The sequence below is a fragment of the Thalia democratica genome, chromosome 2 (genome assembly GCF_965202585.1).
Source record: "Thalia democratica chromosome 2, ktThaDemo2.hap1.1, whole genome shotgun sequence".
NCBI lineage: Eukaryota > Metazoa > Chordata > Thaliacea > Salpida > Salpidae > Thalia > Thalia democratica.
In genome coordinates, this window is record NC_139166.1 from 17213467 (window position 1) to 17226104 (window position 12638).

Genomic DNA, 12638 nt, shown 5'->3' on the forward strand with positions numbered 1-12638 from the left:
AAGAAGGTAGTAGAGGATGGTTTCGATCCATCGACCTATGGGTTATGGGCCCAGCACGCATCCGCTGCGCCACTCTGCTGTTTGTAACTGCTTCATATAGCGTATGTATACTTGAAGATTTGCTCTAAGCTTAATGCTTACTTATATACTTTTGTTGATGCAATTAAACTTACTTAAAATTTACTTATTTGCCTTGCTATTTAAACTTTAATTTAAACTTATGTTGTAAAACTGTTTGAGCTTAAATTTTAGTTTGTTATAAAGCTTTTTAAGCTTTATATTTATTATTTTTATGGTAAAATTTAAAATAACTTAAATTGCAACATGTTATGACCAAAAGCTATTTTAGTCTTATATATTTATCAGTTTCCTAAACTGAAGTTGATTTTTAACTATCTAATATCATACATCTATATATTATTTTATTTTTATTCTTGTTTTTTACTCTTTGAAAACAGCCAAAATATATTTCAGCTTACGTTATACAAAAAAAAAATAATCTTAAATAAAACTTTAACTTTTTTTAATGAAACTGAGAGGTTTTTCTAATTTTAAACAGCAGTAAACATCATAAAAATTAATGTTGTTACTAAATGATAAATAAGCTTTTAACTTTGCTAATCAACTGAACTAATTCAAGTGTTGTAAACTTTTTGTTAGTTTTAATTCATACAAATAAATGTTTTCATGTATATGTTATAATAAGTACTGATTGCAAAGTACTATTAAGGGTTAAAAAACTTATAATTATGTGCTTAGAAAAAGGATAATTACAACTTTTATACCATAATTGAGTTTAAACTTTTAGCTTAATCTTACTGTATTAGCCTAATACACATTTAAACTTGTAATTTCAGTAAACTAAATTAACTTTTTTCTAAGTTTTGAAAACAACATTAGCGTTTTGTCAGTTAATTTACTTGATTACTAAAATAAATTGCAAATATCTATAACTTTAGTAACTAAGTTACAACTTTAAACATTAACCACTAAAGCTTATTTCTAGTTTGTATATTTTAAAATATCTTTTCAATGTTAGAAATTTTTTGATTAATAAGTTAAAACTATCTAAATCTAAACCATAAGAAACTATATTGAAAAAGTTTTAGGCCTAAAACAAGATCTTTATAAAATGGAGTAAAATAATAATACTAAAGGTATATGTTTGAAATTTTTCGAAGTTGTATTCACTAATTAAAAAAAGATAAAGTAGTTATCATTTGAAATAGTCCATTAAAAACAAAAGTAGAAGTGCGTCGACCGGGAGTCGAACCAGGAACTAGTGCTTGGAAGGCACGAATGCTAACCGTTACACCATCGACGCTTGTAGAATTCGTTGAATAAATAGTTTATAAACGCAAACGTAACTATTAGTAAACTGAACATGCAAAAGTATTGTTTTGTATTTATCTTTTGAATTGGTCTATTCAAACAAAGTTTTAAAACTTAGCTAATTTGTTGCCTTTTTATTTACCTAATTTTCATAACAACTATAAGATTTTTTTTAAGCAGTTAAGGTTACTACATACTAAAATGTAAACCAGCTACATAAGGTAAAAACTTAAACAGCTGAAATGTTTTTTATATAGAAATTTTTATAAATTAAACTTTAACACAATAAGCGTACATTTAACTTAGTTTAATAAATTTCAAAACTAACTTTTTTTAATTTTAAAATACAATTTACAAATTTAAGCTTGGTATCAGGTCTTTTAAATTTGCTAAAGTTTATAAAAACTATCGATTTGAAATTAGTTTCAGTTTATTTGTAATTGTTAAAACACAGTTTATAGCTAACTTTGTTATAAAAGTTTAAATCCTATTTTATCTATAGTTGACATAATTATGTTGACAATATATATCGCATACATTAAACTTATGTTTATTACTTCAAAACTGTAAAACACTTGTCTTACAAAAGTTTAACAATCTTTTTTTGATTTTTTTTCAGTTAAATTAAATTAGTTAGAATTAACATTGCAATTAATTTGATGAAATTTACTTAGTATGCTATGTTCCATTGGCGTCGCGTGGTTAAAAAATCCCCTAGTTTGAAACTTTTATATTAAAACTATAAAGGTAATACGAAAAAATAGCAAATTTTTCAGAAAAAAAAAATTAATATGCTAGTTTATCTAAGTAATTTTTTGATTTAAAAAAAACACATATCTCATACCTTTGTATATTAAAACCGTTTCTTAACAACTGTAGCTACTTTTATTTTTATTTATGTACATGTAAGTTTATGTATTTACCAGTGGCGTAGCGTGGTATTTTGGTCAGGGGGTGCGCAAATTTATTTCTCATAAAATCCTCTAAACTAAAACTTTTGTAATTAGATATAAAAAAACTTTTTATAAGTAATATAATTGAAATAAATTTATTAAGTAAAATAAGTTCGTTAACTGTTTTAAAAAATATTTATATATTACAAAATTAAACAATTAAATAAACGTATAAATTTCATTAGAATTACTTATACTTGCAAAAATGTAAACTTACTAAATAAATTATTTTTTATTACTTATAGTAAACTTTATATCTTTAAAAATTAATATATTCAATAAAACTAAAGTATCTGTTTTATTTACGAAAAAAATATCAATCTCTTTAATATACAATACAACAGTGATAATAACGCCTCATTGCACATAATTTTAATAAAGTTACACAGAAGTTAAAATAGACCAACTTTATAACTGTTATTACAGTTTATTACAACTTTGTAAAATAGTTAAAGGTATAGTTTTTAAATTTAATTTATTTAATTATATTTGTTTAAAATAAAAATCACAAACAAAGTTTATTTCTCATAGGCCGACACGCTTTTTCTTGTATGTTTACAAAAATAAAGTTCAGAAAACTAGCAGTAGTCTTAACAATAAAGCATAAAATAAAATTTGTAAAATTGTTTAATTTTTCTTTTTGCGTGACGTATTTTTGTAAACTTTTTTGTAGAAAAATAATCTGCCATAAGGTTATACTACAGCGGTGCGCTATATTAATTGCGTGCTTTTTGAGTCTAAATTCTTATGAAGTTAATAAACTTATAAAATATTTCCTTATGTAGTTTTTCATCAACATCGGTGCGCATTTGCAATTACGCACCGAATCAGTATATTGAGTATTAACATATACTTTCCTAACTTATCACTAATCGGTATTCAAAATTTCGTTTAATTTTTTGAATACTAGATAAAAATAGTTGAAAAAAGGCAAATTAAGCAGAAAAAATAAACTATAAAGGATAAAGATATTACATTCTTTTTTTTTATATTTTTCTTTTTTTGGGTAGCACGCATGCGCCAGTGTCCCTCCCCACGCTACGCCCCTGGTATTTACCTAACCATAAATTTACTAACTTAATTATTTAATTTACCAACTTGATTTTAGGACTTGTCTAACTAGTAATATAAAAAAAAAAGAAAAACACGCAAGTAACTTAAAAACGAGCTTGCCCCTGCTCGAGTTTTTACTGCTCGAGTTGTTCCCTCTCGATTTGCTCCTGCTCGAGTTGTTCCCTCTCGAGTTGTTCCTGCTTGAATTTTTCCTGCTCGAATAAACTTGTATAAAATTAAAAAAAAACAGTTTGAAATTTGTTTAAATTTAACGTTTAATCAGGATTTTTAATTTGTTATTGTATTTAATTTCATGTATTTAAGGTACGAACAACTATATAAATGTGTTCATATATTTTTTTAGTTTAAAAACGAAATATACAATACCGTTTAAAAACCAATTTCTAATTTTCTATTTAAACAAAAAGGTTCCCTTACCGAAAATCGAACACGGGCCGCCTGGGTGAAAGCCAGGAATCCTAACCACTAGACCATGTAGAGCTATGTTATCAGACGTTACTTTGCATATATAAACATATAAGTAAGCCTTAAGACGTAACTATTAAAGCACGTTTATGTCACTTAAAACTTATTACTTGAAGATTTAGTGCTATATATATATATTTTAAACTTTTTGATGCTGTTAAGTTTTTAAAATTATTTTAACACTTTAGCAGCTACACCGTTAAACGTATTATCAAACTCTTAATTATATTGCTTTGTAGTTTGATAATCCGTTTACTACTGTAAAGTTAGTAGATTTTAAAGCTAATGATAAATAATTTATATATTTATAATGCATAATTTGAATTAGTTATTTTTTAAAATCATTTTTACGTATATAATGATATTTTTCATCTTAAGTAGAACATATAAGTATAAGTTACAACTAATAAGAATTATTATCACTTAAAACATGCATCTCTGCCAGGATTCGAACCCGGAACCTTTGGATTCAAAGATCAGCGCGTTAACATTACTGCATTTTTAATATATAATTTAAAATGGTAATTCAAGTCTTACTTTGCATTAATGCTTAATAAGTATTAAGTGCAAAAATTTCTTCGTGCAAAAGTTACCCTTCGTTCAAAAGTGTCTTTGTGCAAATTTATTACGTGCAATTTCATCCTGTCGTGTAAAAGTGTCTTCGTGCAAAAGTATCTTCGTGCAATTTTGTACCCTCGTGCAATTTTGTACTCTCGTGCAAATTTGAAAGCTACACTAAATAGAAAATAGTGAAGTATTTATCAAATTTTCTTAAGTTCAGAAATAAAGCTTTTTAAAATGAAAACATAAACGTATTAACTCTTTATTTTTATTTAATCAAGTTTCCCCATAAGCGTTCGCTATTTCAATCTTCTCATCAGTACAAGTCATCAGATTCTCTACGGATTCCTTATTTCTCCAATGTGATGTAAAATTTTCCAGTTAATGAAGTAATCAGTATTTTTGTTTTTAAACTTTCAAATATATTTCGACAGTTCACCGCTTTCCTTGTGGACTTTAAAATTTCTAATATGGCCATACCACCTTGTTTTAAAAGCCCCCCAGTGCTTCCTACGTGTTGCTGTATTTAATATTTTGTGGTAACCGTAGCTTTATAAATTACGTTTTTATTGAGGCATTTGTTTTTGAGTGGGCATAGGTTTTTGTTTCTGCAATTGCAAAGTGATTTTTCTGTGCTAGTGATTTCAGTTTTTTCTATATTATTTGAAGTCTTTTTAAAATGTTCTTGAACTAACATTTTTATATTACTCATGCATTAATACGACAACATGTAGAGCCGATAAAAACTAAGTTGAAAAGTAATTGAACTAAAAAATATTAATGCGTGCTTACTCGCAGTATGTCTGTTATGTTTGTATTTAAATAATTGTTTGAAACATAGTTTTACAGAATTTAGTATTGAATCATTTTTTCAAATTTTTAATTTGTTTGAACTCAGTATAAGCCAAATTCATGAGCACTGAAAGCTTAATTAAATATTTCAAAGTTCAAACACTTTATCAACTGAAAACTTACAAAAAAAAAAGAAACATGAAAAAATATTTTTTAATCCTTTCAGAAAAACAAAACATAAAATTAAGAAAAAAATAAAACGTTTTTTTTAAGTAATGAAAACAAATAAGATAAATTATTACAACAAAATTGAGCGAAATATAGTAAAAAACATTAATACCTGACTAATAAATGCTAGTTGTAATGAAATACTTTGAATTTTGTACTTTATTTATGATCAATAAAGTATTATACTCGACTAAGGATTATGTTTAAAGTTTTTTGAATAAAATTTATTGACAGCCAGTGGTAAACCAAGGCTTAAAGAACAATTTTTCAAATGAATATCAATTATTTGTATTAAATTTCAATAAATTTTATTTACGTATTATATTGTAAAAACGTAGTACTGTGAGTATTTAAAATGTCACTGATATTAATTATTTTAAATAACCACAACACACACGAAAAAGTTTAAGAAATTACGTTTTATCATCGCAAACTTTAAAAAGTGTTTATTGCGTTTTTTTCTTTAAGTATTTCTTTAAATTAAAAATTTTGTAATTGAAATACATACCGATATAATGCATAAAATTAATTTTATATGCTCGAGTTGTAACTTACTTTCACAAGCGTCGATGATGTAACGGTGAGCATCAGTGCTATCTAATCACTCCATAACAACTTTCAGTTGATTCGCCATTTATCAATAAAAGTTTGGAAAAATAAAAAAACTATTTTTTTATTCTCTAAAATTTTAGAACTTTTAGACCACAACAACTGTAAAAATTTATAATTTTTTTTTAGCTTATTGGTTTTTTTGATTTGTTTAGTTTTTTATTAGATATAAAATTAAAGATATTAGAATATTCCAAAACTTAAAATTTAGTTTTTATTAGAATACTGTAAGAATCTATTAAACCTTTGAATAAACAACACTTTGGTTACGTAGTTTTCGTATAACTTTAAAACATTAAATAACTATAAAGCCGATTGTTTTGATAAACATCAAGTAGTTTTTTTGTTTAAACCGGCAATTTTTATAAAGAAACTATTTAAAAGAAAAATTCAAATTTTGTAGAAAAAAATTTATGTAGGTCGTCGTGAATTTAAAAACTATATCTAAAAAATTTTTGAAATGATTTTAGACGCAAGTTTGTATTTAAGTTAAGTGAAAAGTCATCCCACTTTAAAATACTAAAAGTAAAAGGAAAAAAATCTATACACCTTTTATCAATTAAAAAAGCCCTATTTATATTTACATAAATTATATACTACAGCAATTCCAGAACAATATAGTACGCTGCGAGCAGGATTTGAACCTGCGCGGGCAATGCCCATTGGATTTCGAGTCCAACGCCTTAACCACTCGGCCATCGCAGCTCGTGATTAAAACATACATTTTTAGCTTATAAAGTTAAGTAGTTTTCAATACAAAACAAATCATATTAAGAAACTAAGTATATAAGTTTTTTTAAGTATATATAGTTTATAGTTAAAAAATACTAAACTTTTAAAAAATTTGTTATTTAAATGTTATTTAGTTATGTTTTAGTTTTGTTATTTAATTCTTATATCCAACAATAAGTTCCAATAAAATTATATCAATATAAACTCACTCGTAAATATGTTCAATAAAATATATACTTCATAAGTAGAAGAAAAATGATTTATTTAAAAAACAAACAATGCTTAGGCAAATATGATGATAAAATTGGATCATTTCCTATAAACTTAGTCAAAAAGGAGCCTAACAGGGGACTTTAACCCCTACCGTTGGATTTAAAGTCCAACGCTCTACCGACTGAGCTAGCCAGGCTCACGTCGGTAATGAAATTGTTGTGTTTATAAATAAAACTGTTTTACATTGTGACGTAAGAAATCAAATTTTGTGACGTATTTATTGCAACTAATGTTGCAAAATAGAAAAAAAAAATTCAAATTTTTCTTTTAGTAGTTAGGCTGTTATAAATTACTGGTAATACAACATTGTTAGTAATCTTTAGATTAAGGATTGTAGTAGTACTAATACTATTACCTTTTAATAATAGTACTTTATTTTGTAAGTATTCAGTTGATAAAGTGTTTAAACTTTGAAAAATTTAATTAAGCTTTTAGTGCTCATAAACTTGGCTTATACTGAGTTCAAAAAAATCAAAAATTAAAAAAATTGTTTCAAAACTAAGTTCTGCTAAACTAAGCTTCAAACAATTATTTAAATACAAACATAACAGACATACTGCTAGAAGGCACGGGTTAATATTTTTTAATTCAATTAACTTTAAAGTTAGTTTTTAATTCTAATTGAAAGTTGTCGTATTGTTGCATGAGTAATATAAAAATGTTAATTCAAGAACGTTTCAAAAAGACTTCAAATAATATAGAAAAAACTGAAAGCACTAGCACAGAAAAATCACTTTGCAATTGCAGAAACAAAAACCTATGCCCACTCAAAAACAAATGCCTCAATAAAAACGTAATTTATAAAGCTACGGTTACAACAAAATATTAAATACAGCAACACGTAGGAAGCACTGGGGGGCTTTTAAAACAAGGTGGTATAGCCATATTAGAAATTTTAAAGTCCACAAGGAAAGCGGTGAACTGTCGAAATATATTTGAAAGTTTAAAAACAAAAATACTGATTACATCATCAACTGGAACATTTTACATCACATTGGAGAAATAAGGAATCCGCAGAGAATCTGATGACTTGTACTGATGAGAAGATGGAAATAGCGAACGCTTATGGGGGAACTTGATTAAATAAAGGGCACGAGTTAATACGTTCATGTTTTCATTTTAAAGTGCTTTATTTTTAAACTTAAGAAAATTTGATAAATACTTCACTATTTTCTATGTAGTGTAGCTTTCAAGTTTAAACGAGCGTAGAAAATTGCACGAAGACACTTTTGCACGTGAGGATAAAATTGCACGTAATAAACTTGCACTAAGACACTTTTGAACGAAGGGTCACTTTTGCACGAAGAAATTTTTGCACGGATTGAACTTTTTTTTTTTGAATTTAAATTATTTTACTATCCTTTTTGTTATTATATCAATTTATCTTATAGTTTTCTTTTGTTTTATTTTACTCTCGTGCAAAAATGACCCTACGTCCAAAATTGACCCTTGGTGCAAAAGTATCTTCGTGCAGTTTTGTGCCCTCGTGCAATTTTGTCTTCGTGTATTTTTGACCTGTTCCCCACTATTTCAACCTGTACAAGCAAATATTAAAACCAACAAAAGTAACTAATTTAAAAACTTCAAATTAATAGAGCTATAAGATTTTATATGCCTAAGTAATAATTACGTCACAATACAACAATTGAATTTTAAACAGTAAAAGCAGTAATTAACCTAGTGTTTTAGTTACAAGAGTTGTTTTTTCTTGTTGTTCACGAATCTTATAAGCATGCTAATTGTAAGTATATTTTTTGTTTATGTTTTAAAATTATATTATTATTAAGTAGCTTACATTTTTCTAACCTTAACATAAACTAACCTGGCGATATACTGATTTTCCGAAGTTGACAACTAGTTTTCGATACTTATACTATGTTTAAATAAGTATCCATATAGCATCTGAAAAATTTAACTGTTAACATAATGTTAATATTACAATCATTAATTTAAACAAATTTAAATTTAAACAAACAGATTAAAACAAATAAGCTTAAGATTTGAAAAGTAAGTTTTTTTTTCTGTTTTAGTTAAAAGTATTTGGCTTACGCTGAGTTATATTTTGAGCGAACGTTCAAATTTTATAATTACATCAAAAGAGCCTTAAGTTCTAAGGTATGAATATAAATTGAATTTTAAAGTATTATTTTACCTTTCTTAAAAAAGTAAGAAACTCAAAAATCGTATGTTGTACATAGAATATATCAGTATTATATAAAACATGAACCAAAGATAAGTTGGTGTAGTAAACAATTTGAATTATACATTCTTGGAAGTCACTAAAAACAACATCACTATAAACCACAATGTTTTATATACGTACAAAATATAGTCTACATGAGTGGCCGGTTAGCTCAGTTGGTTAGAGCGTCGTGCTAACAACGCGTTTCGATCCCCGTACTGGCCATGTGTTTTTTATCAACATGAATTAATTATTATGATTAATTGTTATTTTTAATCGTCATTAAACTATTTATTTAGTAAACAATTTTAGCTGCTTTAATTTTTTTTGCTTGAATTTTTCTTAATCATAAATTATTAATTTAATTTTTGTGTTATTCACTCTAGCTATAAAATATTACAATTTTTATAATTTCACTATATATCATATGAATTGAACGTTACAAAAAAATATCTAAAAATCAAATTTTTTAAAAAAATGTGAAGTTCTAAATTAATAAGCAACTTCTTTTTGACTATAAAAGTTTTATTGGAGTAAAATTAAAATTTTACTATTAAAATTAATTAAAATCTTGCAAAAGTGTCTTCGTGCATATTTGACCCGTTCACATACTTGTTAGCTATATACAAAGCTTCAAGAAATAAGTTGGTTATGTTTATAAATATATTAGGAAAATAAAATTATAAAGAATATGACACTACCAATGAAACTTATCAATATAAAAGTATATAAAAAATTATAAAAAATTCATATACTAAACTTCATGACTAAAATTTAATACCGTTATCTATGCATAATAATGTATCTATAAAATATATTTTAATTAGTAGACCAGTATGTGTGAATAAAAATGAATTTTATTTTTAGGAAACTATCTAACAACTACTTACATAAATTAAAAAAATATATTACTTTAACGTAACTTTAAAAGCATTATTTATAAATAAATTGATAACAATTGTTAACCGGTAATACACAATAAAAGAAATCAATGAGAGTTTGAATTAAAATTTATCAAATATCTAGCTGTAACAAGAGTTTACTCAAGCGCCCGGCTAGCTCAGTCGGTAGAGCGTTGGACTCTAAATCCAACGGTCGTGGTTTCGAGCCCCACGTTGGGCGTGGTTTCTTTTTGTTTTTTGGTGAATGAACTATCTTTTGATAATAACATTGTTTTATTACAGCTGATTTTGTGTTATTATTTATTGTTTTTAATATCAAACAGAATCTAAAACAACATATTGTTTATGCAGGGTCAACAGAACAATATCTATGAATGTATATTAAAAAGAAAATAATTACAATTTATGACCTGTTTTTTAACGATATTTTCTAGTAAATATAACTACTAGTTAACTTTAAATGGTAGTACATAACTAAGTAGGTGAGCTTGACTTTTGATTTTTGACTTGACTACTAAACCATGAAAAAAATATAGTTATGTAAAAATTAAAAACAAGAGTATTAGTACATTCCAACAAATAACTAGCTACTATGTTTGAATGCAAACATTTTAATTGTCTAAATTGACACGTCTAAAAACATTATTAATTTTTAGTTTTGTTTTTTTAACAAACGGCTTCTAAAATGTTTGACAAAGTTAGATATCAAAGTGACAACTTGGTTTTAACAAAATTTAAGTAAATTTTGATATTTTTACAAAATTTCTCAACTTTTTTCTACTAAGCTTAAGTAATTGCAACTGTAAATTTGTTTCAGTTTTCAACCAAATAATGTCTGTTATTATTTAAATAAACGAAAATAAAATGGTAAATTAGTTTTATAAATAAATAAGCTAGTTTTAAATTGTGATATGCAAATTTTGGTTAGTGTTACTATCAAAATTTTCTAGTTTGTACATGAATTGTTTTACTGTAATAAAGATAAAATAACATTTTTAAAATAAATATTCTATTTAAAAATGGTTATAATTTAAAAATGAACAAAAAGTAAATATTTAGCCGCTAATAAAATAGTTAAAAAAAAGTAAATACTAAAATGCACTAATATTCAAGTCGCATAAAATCAAAGCTAAATGAACACTTGATTGTTTATATCATCACAACAGTTGCTACTTTTGATAAGCAAATGCAGATACGCTGCATTTGATAACCACTTGGTTTATATACTATAAATTTTGAAGTTGCAACAAGCTTTGTTCAGTGGTAGAATTATCGCCTGCCACGCGGGAGGCCCGGGTTCGATTCCCGGACAACGCATTTTTGCTTATTTGATTGAATATTGTCTTAATTTAGTTTGTTTTATTTTTTCTTATCACATCCGAGAGACTGAATTATTTAAAAAAGATTTTATTTTAATTTCTTTTCAAAAAAAAAAAGGAAAACTTTATAATTTACTTTTTTAATTTTTTTAAGGAGTTTCCCCTAAAAAGTAAAAACTTAAAATTTATTATTTTGTTTTTTTATTAAAGATAACGAGTCGTTTTATACAACAATAATAACCAGCTTAACAGTTTTGTTTATTTTTCATTACTTACTGCTTAATTTTTCAAACTATAAACCAGAGAACAAATTATAATTGTATGCTTTTTAAGCTCGTACTTTAAACACAGCCAAAAAAGTGCAAATTTATCTAAATTATTGTCCTTCATACTAAAACTAAATCTAAATTACTAGTTATTTAATATATAAACCAGAGTCTCTGTAGTCTATTAAGTTTTTAAATGACTTTTGATTTGGTTTAGAAATTATGGAAAGTCATGATTTTAGTTTTTCTTCCTGGTCTTATTATATCACCTCTAATTGTAAACTATGCCATAAATACTTTTCTATGATAACTTTATATAAACTAAAATGTGATCCAAGTTTAAGTGTTTTTGAATGTAAATAAATCACAGTTTCACTGTTTTTTATTTTCTTTTAACAACTAAAACTTAGTCCGGCTTTTTTGAAATAATTTTTATTAATGTTTCAACTGTGTTGTACATGATTAAGAAAATCATGTTTTGTTTAATGCATTTGAATAACTTGCTTGGTGTGTTTATTAATTTTGTACTAATTCGTATTAGTTTTTATATATTTTAACTAAACATGTTTAAAACTAAACTTCTTAACACTTATTTAAAGGAACAAGTTTTTCTTAAGAATAAGTTACACTTTCTACACAAACTTTTTACTTAATCAAAAAGTTCGAACTTAAGCGGCAGAATTTTTACATTTAAAATTAAGTATCAAGGTTATTTGTTATTTTTAGCATTGCCTTTTTGTTTTTGTAATCATAAAACAATGATAGATCAAGCAGCTTTTGTTGGTTACTATTAATATATAAATGGTGCAAGTTTCAATACTAACGACAGAACTAACTTAAAAGTATAACAATTATTTCAATAAAGTCTTCTAGATATTTGTTTTTTGAAAATAAAAGATGACAACAATTAAATGAATTATTTTTATAATACTGCCTTTAAATAATTCATT

At 25.5% G+C, this 12638-nt stretch overlaps 1 non-coding gene across 1 annotated transcript; it reads right to left on the reverse strand.

Annotated features, from left to right (window-relative positions):
• Positions 1-6637: 6637 nt before the first annotated feature.
• Trnas-cga (transfer RNA serine (anticodon CGA)) lies at positions 6638-6719 on the reverse strand. Its single transcript has one exon. It is a non-coding gene; the product is annotated as a tRNA-Ser (tRNA).
• Between the last annotated feature and the right edge of the window lie 5919 nt (positions 6720-12638).